We start from the raw sequence: 13,630 nt of genomic DNA on the forward strand, positions 1-13,630 counted from the left end.
GTGTCATCGCGTTTTCTCAAGAGAAGAACGTTTTTTTGGTAATAGCATTATTTCCTGTCAAGTTTACGTGCGTAAATATCTCTCCCCCTCCCCTCTCTCTCTCTCTCTCTCTCTCTTTCTACCCCCTCTTGGCTCTCTTTCTCTCATTCCGCCACACGCCACACATGCTTCACACATCCCTTTCACTCTTTTTTTTTCTGTTCTGTCTTCCATTTGTCTGTGTCTCTATTTATTTGTCTATTTATCTAGGTATCTATCCGTTTATCCGCCTACCTATTTATCTAATATCTATCAATCTATCTATCTGTCTATCTACATATCTGTACATCTGACGGCTGTCTGCTGTCCATTTATTTATTTACCTATCTCTCTTGGCAGTGCGTACCAACGTCCTCCTTCATTGACCAATCAAAGACAGAAGTGTACTTTCGACACTAAAAAGACCGAAAAAGGAGAAAAAAGTAGAGATTAAAAACAGAGTGACGAGTGAAAGAAGAGGAGAGAGAAAGAGAGAGAGAGAGAGAGAAAGATAAGCAAAGAGATACAGATGCAAAGAAAAGATGAGAGCGTGAGAGAGAGGGGAGGGAGGGGAAGGTGGGAGAAAAGTGTATATATATACACATGGTGTGTGTGTATGCGTAATGTATGCATGCATGTGTGAGCGTGTGTATGCGTGGCGCGCGCGTCGTGTGTGCATGTGTTGGATAGTGACGAGCGGTAGAGTGCAACGAGGACACACCGATCAGTCGCGCTTTCGCGAGAGGTGAGGTTAAATGGGATGGTCGTTCGGAAATTCGCGACTAACCTTGGTATGTTTTTCTCCTCTCTAGGGGACTCGCATCTTCACGATTTCACGGTTCACATCCCCCTGTGTGTACGTTTCGTACGTAGTGCGCGACGAAAGAAAGAAGCAAAGTGACAAAGTGTTACACGTGCGTGCGAGAGTGTGTTAAGTGCCATCGGAGTCCGACATTTTCGAGGACCGGAGTGGAGTAGTCCTGCTGGAATTTCCACGCTGCGTGCGTATTCCCCGCTATAGGTGAGTACGATCTCTCGATATACCTACATTGTTCATAATATACCGAGTCCATATCGACTTGAACGAGTGAACTTGCCGAGAGAGCTTGAAATTGGCTTTTTTCGCCCGATTGGCCCAATTTTTTTATTAACTGGGTGGTTCCATCTTTTTCGTTTGTGCGCGTGTGGAAAGATTGATTTACTTCTCTCTTCTTCTCTACCTTTCCTTCTCCTTTTCCTCTCGCATGCCTTTTGCCTTTCTCTCCTCCTCGTGTCTCTTTCTCGCACACATCTGCTATCCATTCGCTCGGCGCGACCTTCGAGCTAGGACGCATCCCACGACGAGAGAACGTTCCAATCGTGCGCAGGTACGAAACACAACTCTCTCTCTCTCTCTCTCTCTCTCTCTCCCTCCCTCTTTCCCTCTCTCTTTAATCTTTACCATGTACAAAAACTTATTGTTTATAATAAATGCACCATATATAACGAAATAATTATAATATGCCATTCATATAGCCATTCATAAAGCGTTGAAAACTGTCATTAAATGATTCGTAAACGCATCATTGCAACAATTAGGAGATAGTATATACGTACGTACATGCATATAAAATAAATAAATAATTTATATCTTAATGTAAACTTTACTATCTGCCTAGGTATCCGCTGTGCATAACAAAAATATAACAGTAAAATCATGTGCTATCTATACGATCTTAAAATTGATTAAAAAACGTTTTGTGCATTTAACAAAATATTTCCTTTTTTTCGACAGTTAAGTAAACAGTCGATAAGTCATTTTAAATTAATACAATTAGCAATTGTGTTAATGCAAATTTCATTCTTAACTGATAATACAAAAAAAAACACATAAGCGACGATAATGAACTTTTTTTTTATACAAATTCTTTAACTCTTTCTTAAGGATAATTTTCAAATGTTACTTATTTTACATTTTATTTACAATAATTAATTTTATTAGTTTTCTAAAGTAAAAATCTAAAAAACTGGGAACAAATAGTTATTGCGTGGAAATTAATGCTTTTAAATATTTCTTTATTTTACATACACAAATAAAACTAAAAGATTAGTTGACTTAATAAAAATCAGAAACTTATGAAATTTGTTTTATATTATCTATTCGTAGGTATAAATAAATAACTATTCCTCCTGCCTTTCGTTTAATTTACATTTCAAAAGGAAAAAGATTTATGAAAAAAGAAGCGTAAAATGATTAAAAAATAACTTTTAATTATAAGATATTTCAATTTTATCAATGTTTGAAAAAAAATCATTTGTACTTGTTTTTATTATTCTTCAACTGCACTGAAGTGATACTGTCAAAATACTTATTAATTTAATCATTTTTTTAAATATCTTAAAACAACGTGACTTTTGAAGGAGATCTGTTTATAATCATGTCTATTCCATTTTATTTTTTTTTTAAGACATACAATGTAATAACGTAATAATGTGTTACACTAACAAAGAAATTGTAATTACCACAATATAAATATAGTTGGCATCGAAAATAATTATAAAATTATAATCCTTTTCAGTGCCAATTGTATTTAAATTATAGTAGTTGTAACTATTTTTTTAGTATAATACATTATATATTATTATTGCTAATATTATTGTAGAATTAACTATTAAATTGGAGCTCTAATAATTATTTGGAGCTCTCATAATTATTTAAACGTTCAATTCAATTTAATAGTCACAAATACTTTTCTGTATTTTTCACTTTATGTATTTTTCTCTATAAATATAAAAGATAGAACATTGATTATATTAAAACATGTACATGATATGATATGTTGTTTTGCCTAACAAATTTGCATTGATAAATGCAAATATATGTATTCATGAAACGTATAAAATACCATAAATATATCTTGAAAAATGATAAAAACTAATGACGGTGTGATACTGATCATAAAAAAGTTTTTAAAGAAAGAAATGTTTCTTATCTTTTGGACATAGACTTATCTATTTTTTTCTTCTGTAGAAAAGATTTTAAGGACATTAAGTTTTTATCATGGAACTGGTTTTTGAATATATGTAATTACAAATGATCAATTGACTATAGTCGTTGAATTTGTCTGAATATAAACTATGCGTACACAGAGAAAAGTAATTGGTCCTGTTTATTAGTTTATATATAATGCAGTAATTTATTTTGCAAAATTTTCTATTAAAAGTAGCTTGTGTTAAAAGTATTATTTAGCCAGCTTATAACAAACGAAATCATTATTTATTGAAAAAACATAAAAATGTATTGTATATAGATGTGCACCACGTAATTAGAATGAGTTCTAATAAGGTACTTGAACCGAATAAGGCCCAGTACTAAATAAGGCCCACTTTTAAATTTATCATTTAAAAACGTGCTTTATGTTTTAAATATATGCTTAAAAGGTATGTCATAGGAAGTAGAAGATAAAGAGAGACTAGGGAATTAATACTGGTAGCAACACGTTTATTTAGTGCAACAAAAGCTTGCACAAAGTGGGTAAATCAGACGTTTTTATAAAAATTTTTTCGAAATTGAATAATTATACATTATTTTATGATTCATTACAACATATTATAATATTATTTAACTTTCTAACTATAGAAAAAACAAATATATATATCGATTTTTTGGAATAAGTATACTTTTTTATAAATAATGTATTATTAAATAAGACCCACTTATACATTTATTGTTATAACCATTGCCATTTGTTTATTATGTATGTGGCTTGCAACAGAGAATAACGATTTTCAATGACGCTAATTTTCCATAAGCTAAAATTGCACTAAAATAGCCAGAATTTCTTAAAATATTAATTATAGACAAAATTAAAAATAATTGTGATGTTTTACAGTAAAATAGATCTTAAAGGATTTCGTATTTGTGATTAATAATCAATTTAACTGTAAGTTGGAAAATAATATTTAATTTTTTTTGTTATTTTTAATTTATTTTTAATTCGGGCCTTATTAAAAGCACAAGAATTTAATAAGGCCCAATTTCAGAATTTATAAACATTTCTTTTTTTGTTTATTTAAAAATATTTTATATAGATGATAATTTTATTTTGGCGAGTGGTTGAAATAAACATTTTATTTTCATTTAGTTTATTTCAATATCTTTGTAAATAGAATTTATAAAAAATAAAATAAGTTAGGTGGGCCTTATTTGGCTCAAGTACCTTACCTATTGAAGATACAAAGAGATGATACGGTTGAATAATAATATCTAATTTTTTATTGACTCATTTTTATTGTATGATGCAATGATACAAAAAAAAATAAATTTCTACTTTTTATTTAACGGAATAATTTTTTTTTTATAGATTCTATTGAATATTTTGCATGTATGTGTTTGTATAGAAGTATTAGGCTAAAATGGTAAAAAAAAAGTGTGTGTGTGTGTGTGTGTGTGTGTGTGTGTGTGTGTGTGTGTGTGCGTGCGTGCGTGCGTGCGTGCGTGCGTGCGTGCGTGCGTGCGTGCGTGCGTGCATGTATATACATTTTACGAAATTGTGTACTTTCTTCTATATTGATTTCAAATATAAAATTAATATATAAATATATTTTATAAACTTTTTTTTTTTTTATAATTGTACCTTAACACTTTTGTACACAGAATAAAGAGATGAATCGAGATGAATCAATTGTAAAGAAAACAAACACATAGTTGTTTTTAAGAAAAGAAATACACAATTGCACATTGCAAATTTCATAATTTTTTTAAAAATAACTTTTAATAAATGTGTTTTTTATATCATCTTTTTGCGGTTTACATATATTTATTATAATAGTTTATCGTGTATTTTATTTGTTTATCGAAGGAAAACGTTATATTATTGTTCGTTTTTACGTATATTAATTTCTGATCAATATTTTTATGGATCGTTACATCACTGTACGATAATTTTCGTAAGCAGATACTAACATTTATCTAACGTCACTGAATAGCACATAAAATGTGGTCAGTAATATTATAAACGTACAATACGATTCATGAATAAGTGGTTGCTTGTAGTCTGTGTTCAGACTGAATTTTAAAAATTTAAATTTAAAAATTACCACTTCAAATAAAAGATTGTAAATTTTTATTACTTAGTTTTCTATTAATAAAATTCTTCTTGTTATATGATATTTACACTCCCCCCCTCCCTCCTGACACACACACACACACACACACACACACACACACACACACACACACACACACACACACACACACACACACGACGTACGCGCGAATGATTTGTCTTAAATTGTATCCATGTTAAAGAGGTGAATAAAAGAAATAATTAGTAAGTATGCAACGAATTTATTTCAATATTCATAAATCAGGATTACAATCTGAATTTGCTAATATTTGGAAATCTGTATAATACTCATTACCTATATCTGATTCAAGTTTGGATATCCAACTTCGGGTATCAAAATTATTCAGAATTCAAAAAGACGTGGAATTTATTTACTCAGCTCCAAGTTATTCATTATAAAAAAATTAAACACAAAATTAATTGTTGAATTTTAACTAATGTTTATTTTATTTCTGCATATCTCTAGCACTTTCCCTTTTCCGTCCCTCATCTCATGATTAAAAATAAATTTGAGTTATGTAATATAATTAAATGCTAATTTATCGTTTCTATAGTAAGAAATTAATATCAAAGGTGAGCGTACTAACTTTATTATATTCTTCACTTGAAAAAGGACGCATAGACAATTCCTAGAACAACCGATAAAACAAAATTTTTTATTTTAAAATTATTGCAAATAGATATTGAAGGTTTTAAATGATGAGATTATAGATATTATTAATACTAATTACTGTAATAGCAACCAAGTGATGAAAAATGAGAAATTAAAAAACCGTAAATTTAACAAAAATAAATTTTAAAAAATTTAATATTTGCAAAATAACTTTCTTCATATAAAATGCATTAGTTCTTCTGTCGTCAATTTTGATACTGAAGAATGTGGAATATTAAATAGTTGCCGTGCCGACTATTAAATTTCTATTTCTAGAACTATAATATTGAATTGTAATATTGTAATTGCAAAGGTAAGTCTTATTTTAAAGAGTAAGTTTTAAGTTTGAGAAAAAAATAATTTTGTCTTTGAAAATATTTATTTTTATATAAATAGCAAAAAAACACGAGATGCAGGAAAAAACGAAAATTATGAATAAAATATTAACATTGTACAATTAAATGTATTTATAAATTTATATACACGCGCACGCGCACAACGTAGTAAAAATTAATTGAACAAATTAAAAGATTTTTATAAAAAAAAAATAGAAATATCTAATTGTACAAATCTTTTATGCTATGTCTTTATAATATATATTAACAATTAATAGATAGCTAGGAGGCGTAAAAGATAATAAAACTTGAAAAAAATAAAACAGATGACAAAATAAATAAAAAATAACATATTTAACATTTTTTTTTAAATCAGACTTTAGTAAGTTTGTTATCAAGATATATCGGGATTACTCGATCGTCAGCTTATCTCCGTTGAATTTTCACAGCGCGTAGTTGATGTTAGAGACACACTGTATGAATGTGCACTCCGATAATGCACGAGTTTTGTCGCTTCCAAAAAAATCACAAGTTTCATATGATTTCAAATAATTCATTCATCGTGTTTTTTTATCATTTCCTTATGATTAAGATTGTTTTGAAAATTTAATGGAGTATTGAAGCGTATTATATTATATTTAGGACACGATATTACATCAACATCTAATAAATTGTATTATTTAGTATTTTTATTTTAGTTTTTTGAAGAGAAAAATTTTATCTAAATATTTTATCTAAATGTTTCATATGAAACCTATGTAACATTTTAAGAAACATTTTAGATATATTTAGAAATCATTGTTTTCTACAAATATATTTTATCAGATTATTGAATTCTAAAACATTTTCAGGAAATCTGTAGTTTTAATGCGTTCAGATACGAAGCCTAAAGTAAAGCGACTCTTTTAATATTTCCTCTTTCTTATAATGATTATTTTTTATCTTGGAAATTTTTACATCCTCTCTGACAAAAGCGGAAAAAAAACATTATGAACAATCCTTTGTTCATAATATGTTTTTTTTCCGCAAGAAACGTGTATTCATTACAAATTCGGCATTTGCCGTTTGACATATAGACACTTGTGTTTAGTCGCGACACTGCGCGCATGCTGCGTCGATCATCGGCCAAGAAGCTGACTCGTCATGACGTCACTCCCCGTGCAACGTATCATTTTTAGCTCACATACATATACATTGACTCACCGTAACGGAGCGAGTGACCGCATATTCGTTACATGTTCGATACTCGCAATCACGACAATTCTATCACTGATTTGTCATATTGCTCATGAATTAAAAAATAAAATATAATATCAAGAATAAAAAAATTTAATATTTACACAGAGTAGTCTATTACATATCGAAGACATCATGGTAATGCGTACGTTATTTTAATATACCTAATACACATTTTGACATAAATACATCATTTACTCCCAGTTTCAAATTTAAACATGTCTCTGAGTTGAACGTATTGTGTATCTAAATATTTATGAATTACTCTCGGAATTACTGTTCATTAAAAATCTACGACCATGTTTTCATTATATTGATTGTTCCAAATTACAACTACATTACTTAGTTTAGCATTATATGATATACGTGTTTTCTAACTTATATTGATGTTTATTTGTCACCATAAAGATATTAAAATTATTAGACTATACTACATAATGCGTATAATTGTGTTTAATTGAGAAATATTTAAATTGAAACTGAAACATGTTAGTAATGCCGACTATATATTTTTGAATTCATAATTTTGTAATGTAAATTTATTTAGGTCGATGATTTTCGTTTATAGCTTTATAGTTTCCTTGACCTAAAATCTTATTATTTTATCTTGTCACTAAAAAGTTTTTGAATATTTTAATTGATAGTAATCACATCGCAGAATTTTGTACTTTATTGCCAACTGTATTTTAAACGGTTAAAAATATTTTAATAATTGTAAAAAATTAAATTGAAGAGTAATTATTTTAATTATTAGAAAAGTAAGTTGATTTTATGCTTTAAAAAATGAAAAATTACAATATTTCATTAATTTGTTATTCGATATTATCTTATTTCTGCTATTTTTAAATCGATATTCGTGTTAACATCAAATTATAAAATTTGACGATTGATATCTTGAGTTCTTGGCTCTGACATTCTTCCCTTTCCTCGAGAAATTTGTAAATTCTGAATTTGTGTCAGCTACCTACATTTGCTCTATACTCTCGCTATATTACCATATCGAGTCTGTAGCGGCGCATGTTTTTATGAACGATCGTAATGATCACGTATTGCAACGCGAACATGACGCTTTCCCTTGACACTACTGACCGAGGCGAAAACATTGTGTCCGTCTTATTCGTTTGCCGTCACCACCGTCACCACCACCACCACCACCACCACCACCACCACCACCCACCACCACGATTACCACCACCACCATCATCACCACCACCACCACCACCATCACTACTACCACCACCACCATCACTACTACCACCACCACCGCTACCATCCTCACCACCACCACCACCACCACCATTATTACTGCCATCACTATCACTACCATCACCACTACCATCATCACTATTACCACCACCATTACATTACTACTACTACGATTATTACTATGACTACGACTGCGACTACGTCTACGACTGTAACTATGACTTTCATTACTATTATATCACATCACATCACACCACATCTTACCTTCCATATAGCACAAATAGATTGCAGAAACATTGCAAAAATATTTCATTGCAATATTGCAAAAACATTGTAAAATGTTGCTGCAGTGGTGCTGTAACATTACAACAACGATAAAATATCTTTTGGAAATATTTTATACGATACAATATTTTGCAGCAATATTATAATACTTTGTAATGTCATGATAATTAAGGTGTTTTATTATAATTTAAGCCAAAAATTAAGAAGATAATTATATATAAGATGTATAATTAAATTATATAATTATAAGTAAGTTTGTAATTATAAGTTTATCTTAATGAAATGCATTATTTTAATACATATCATATGTATATAATATGTACTGGTACTGTTATACAAAATGTGTCGTATATTGGATGTCTTTGTATTAACAATTGCGCGATAGCAAATTTATATTTATACAATTGTTTTTAACATTTTTGGCAACTGTATACATATCCTACAGATTGTTTGTAATTTAAACAACATTATAATTTAGATAGTCGTAGAATCATATAAAAATTTAATATTAAAGTTGTGAATACAAAATTATAAAATTAAATTGTGCTTTGGTTTGAATAATTACAGAATTTTTTTTACAGAAATTATTACCAAGCATTTTTGTAAATAATCATGTAACTAATTGCGGTAGACTAGTACTTAAATTTAATATAAAAATATGTTGTATAAAATTGCATATAAGCTTGATGAATCAGAATAATATATCGTGCGTACGTACAAACATTTAAAGTTTTAATAGTTTATTTTTACAATGTGTTTATAATATTGCAACATTCATATTACATATCCATTTTAATGTTTTTGAAATATTGCATTGTAGTATACAAAATTCTACCCTTATGGGTATACTATATTACATCATATCGCACCGTACCGTATATCATCACCACACTATTACTACTACTACTACTACTACTACTACTACTACTACTACTACTACTACTACTACTTACTTACTTTACTACTACTATTACTACTACTACTGCTACTATTATTATTATTACTACTATCGCTACATTACCAGCACCAGCATATCCGACCGAACATTTCTCGAGAATCGCTGGAGATAAAGCGCAGACAACGCCGAATAAGAAAACACGTTGCGAAACGAGGAGAATAGAGGAACACGATGTTCAAACCGTGTTGGAATCTCCGTGAGAAGTGACGAAGAGAAATAGAAATCGTCATTTGCCTTAAGGATGCTTTGGCTGTACAATACGAGCTAAAAGTGAATGAAAATTAAAAACTAAAGAATTAACTTATTGTTAGAGGAATTTGACTGTAGCAAATTGTTTGTTTTGATTTTGAGTTTGTTAATTTTATTTGAACACAATTTTTATTTCAAATGGAGTTAACGTTAAAATTATTATTAAAAATGTTAGAATAAGGAAACTTGTAAAGAGAAATGATAATTTCATTTTCTAACAATAAGAGAAAGAAATAAATGTATAAAAATTTGTTATATTCTTGACAAATTTTACACAGAAAGTTCTTTTGATAATCTATATTTCAGTAATATCGAGAATAATATATTATATTTTTGTTCGAATTTTTATTTTTCACAGAAGCTGACATTGAATATTTTTGACCGCATGGTGGGATGGAAAGAGGGTGGGGGAGGGGAGAGGAGGGGGTGGGGTGGGGTAACATAACAGTCAATAGCAGGGAATGAAGCTAATTCAAGGGTTGGAAGTCAAGGTGATATAGCTTATAAGCCAAGAAACTCGAAGAGGTGATAACGACTTTTGACCTTTTATAAGAAATCGGTGTCGAAGAACAGCGACTCGGCATCGATCGCAAGATAAAGAGGCAACTAAGCGAACCGAAACATTACGATATGAGAAACAAGGAGAGCATCAAATGGAAAGATAGATAATGAAAATAGTGATATATGTTCAACATGATATTATTATGATGATTACATGTAAAATTATATTTTGAAAAAACATGTTTCGTGCATAATACTTGAAACAATGAATTGACGGCGCAACCATAATACTCTTAAAACAATTCAAGAGACACAGAAACATGATTGATTCTTTTATTTATTTGTAATTTTACTATTTATCAATCAAGAAGAATAAGATGCACATCCTTATATGTATACATATACCGCACTTCTCGCTTTTATTCTTGAATATATTTGATTCAAGTTATTGAGAAACTGGCATAAACGCACACACACACACACACACACACAAATTTTTTAACATTATGCACATATATTATTATTTTATAAAGATAAAATATTATTTTAATATTTAAAAATTGTTATAACTTGCATTGTGATGATTTACAAACAATTAGTGCAACAGTTTTTTTCTGTGTTAATTACGCGCAAAACGTAAATATACGTGCGTATTCACGTACCGATGTATTTGACACAAGTTACGACACTTGTTTTGCGACCTAGATACTACTCGCTTTCTCTCTCTCTCACCCTTCTGTCCAGTGTAACTCTTCCTTTACTAGACTTCATATCATCGATGGCTATTTGAGTGTCGGATTTATCAAGCATCAGGTTTATCATATCGCTTTATATTTACTCAAGTCTATCGGAAATTTTTAATTGATCTATAATCTTAAAATAGTAAAATAGTAAAATTTTACAACTAAATTTAATTACATCACAGGAAAATGCCTCAAAATTTATGGATCTTAGTACTTAATGTTTCCTGTGTGAATTTGTGTAATTTTCCTCATAGTTTTTCAAAAGAAAGCGTGTCTCGAATATTTCGGGCTTTAGAAACACGGTTCTACACTTATCTAGAATTGTAATATTAGAATATTAAGGTGATGTTAAAGTCGTCCTTTTTTACCGACCGAACGTTAATTTTCGGGCATGCCGTTCTTCTAATTGCATTTACAGATTTAAAAATTCTTTTCCACAGTTAAAGTATAGACAGTAATGTATAATGGACGCTATATAAGGATAAGGAAAACAAAAAAAATTGAGAATAATTTTCCAATTTTTTTCGTTTTCATTATCCTTATATAGCGTCCATTATACATTACTGTCTATACTTTAACTGTGAAAAAGGATTTTTAAATCTGTAAATGCAATTAGAAGAACGGCAAGCCCGAAAATTAACGTTCGGTCGGTAAAAAAGGACGACTTTAGCATCCTCTTAATGGGGAAAGGTCATGTAATCGGTCGAAAAAAAGCTGTAAGTTTTCGTAATTTTTTTTTTGCGGCCCAAGACTTTTAATGAACTGTCCGTAACTTTTTTCACATATTATAATTTGTAGCTGTAGAAAAAGTTTTTTAAAGCGAAATTAGTTCAAATATGGCAACGTAATGACGCTTGGTCTCCAAGTTCTGATTTTCGAGGGAGTCAAATGACGTACAATGCAGTATTTTTTTATTTTATCTTAAAATAAAAAGTCGAACGAATCTGTCTTTTTGATAAAATTGCACTCGGGAAGACCCTAAATCCGATAGTAAAAAGTACTAAAATAAAAATTCTACGCAGTTTTGAAAAAAATGTCGAATTTTTGCATAAAATTTTCATTTTTATCATTTGAAAAAAATAGTTTGAATAGTTATTCTTACAAGTTTTATAAGTACAGCCGGTGGAGAATTTAATGAAAAATAAACATGCACCGTCTCAGCTATATTGATCGAATATTTTTTGTGTTGTATTGTGCGCCGTTTTGAAAGACGTAATTTTGAGAAAAACTCGTTCAAAGTTTGAAATGCGCGTGACTATCTACTGGGCGCGCACGTATGAACTTGTCTGTAGGATCGTTAATATATCGATCTCCAATCTGAGAACTTGAAATTTGAATTCTTGAAATGTTTTGGTACATAAGTATATATGCAATAAAAAAAATCGATTTTTACATGACCTTTCCCCTTTAAATTGACAATCAATTTAATAATACTGAAGCTAACATCTTTTGGTAGTGATGCTAATAATAATATTTTCGTTTACATTTCTTTAATGACTTTAATTGTCGATATGATTTGATATACCCAGAGAGTTGTTGATTCATACAACACAGATCTCCAAAGGATGTTCTAAAGACGTTCAGAGGATGCTTCCAGGACGTCCATTAAGTATGTCTATTAAGTTGACGCAGCCAATGCAGTATACGGATAAAGTTTTGTGTGGGAAGCAGTTTTTGTTTTACACTTTTCTGAATTTCTGAACTTTGAGAATATATAACAATAAATTAATAGATTTTTTATTAATAAAAAAAATATTGTTTATAGCAGAATAAATGCGCGGATAGGAGAAAGACTTTAAGATTATGAATAATGACTAAAATCTTTTGAAAGTTACTTAGGGCTTGTCATCTCCAATTAACTCAAGTGGCTAATTAAATTTAAAAACTGTCAACTGCAGTTTAAAACTCATTGTATTTTGTTTGTTTTGTGTATTTTCTACAAATTATAATTATAAAATATACTTAAAAAATTTTTAATTTTTACAGTGCAGTTACTAATCCTTACGGACGTTTGTATGTAAACATTTTATCTGTAGATGCAAGTAGGTATTCTTTGTATTATCCGACCACTTTTTCATCTATTTAAAAGTGGTTAAACAGAGTTAAATCTTTAAAGATTCATGAGCATAATTTTTCTCAAGTTTCTACAACGATGTCTGTTTATTTTGAAAAAATATATAATGTAATTTAATTGCTTTCGAAATTTTTTCATGAATAGAAATTGATTGAAATACCCATGTTTGTACTGTAAGGGATAATTGAGTAATATAATACATTTAATTAAGATAATTAAGAAATTAAATATATTAAGTTTTAAGTTTTGCATTTTGGATCATTCC

General features: G+C 29.5%; 1 protein-coding gene across 1 annotated transcript in view; it reads left to right on the top strand.

Moving 5' to 3' along the window:
* Positions 1 to 626: 626 nt before the first annotated feature.
* The window catches only part of LOC105195230 (ecdysone receptor), a 60,384-nt gene continuing 47,380 nt past the window's right edge, over positions 627 to 13,630 (top strand). The window contains exons 1-2 of the mRNA XM_039451180.1: positions 627 to 763; positions 831 to 1,039. The gene's annotated coding sequence lies outside the window, so the exon portion shown is untranslated. The remainder of the gene's footprint in view (positions 764 to 830; positions 1,040 to 13,630) is intronic.

The sequence above is a fragment of the Solenopsis invicta genome, chromosome 6 (assembly GCF_016802725.1).
Source record: "Solenopsis invicta isolate M01_SB chromosome 6, UNIL_Sinv_3.0, whole genome shotgun sequence".
In the NCBI taxonomy this organism is placed as follows: domain Eukaryota; kingdom Metazoa; phylum Arthropoda; class Insecta; order Hymenoptera; family Formicidae; genus Solenopsis; species Solenopsis invicta.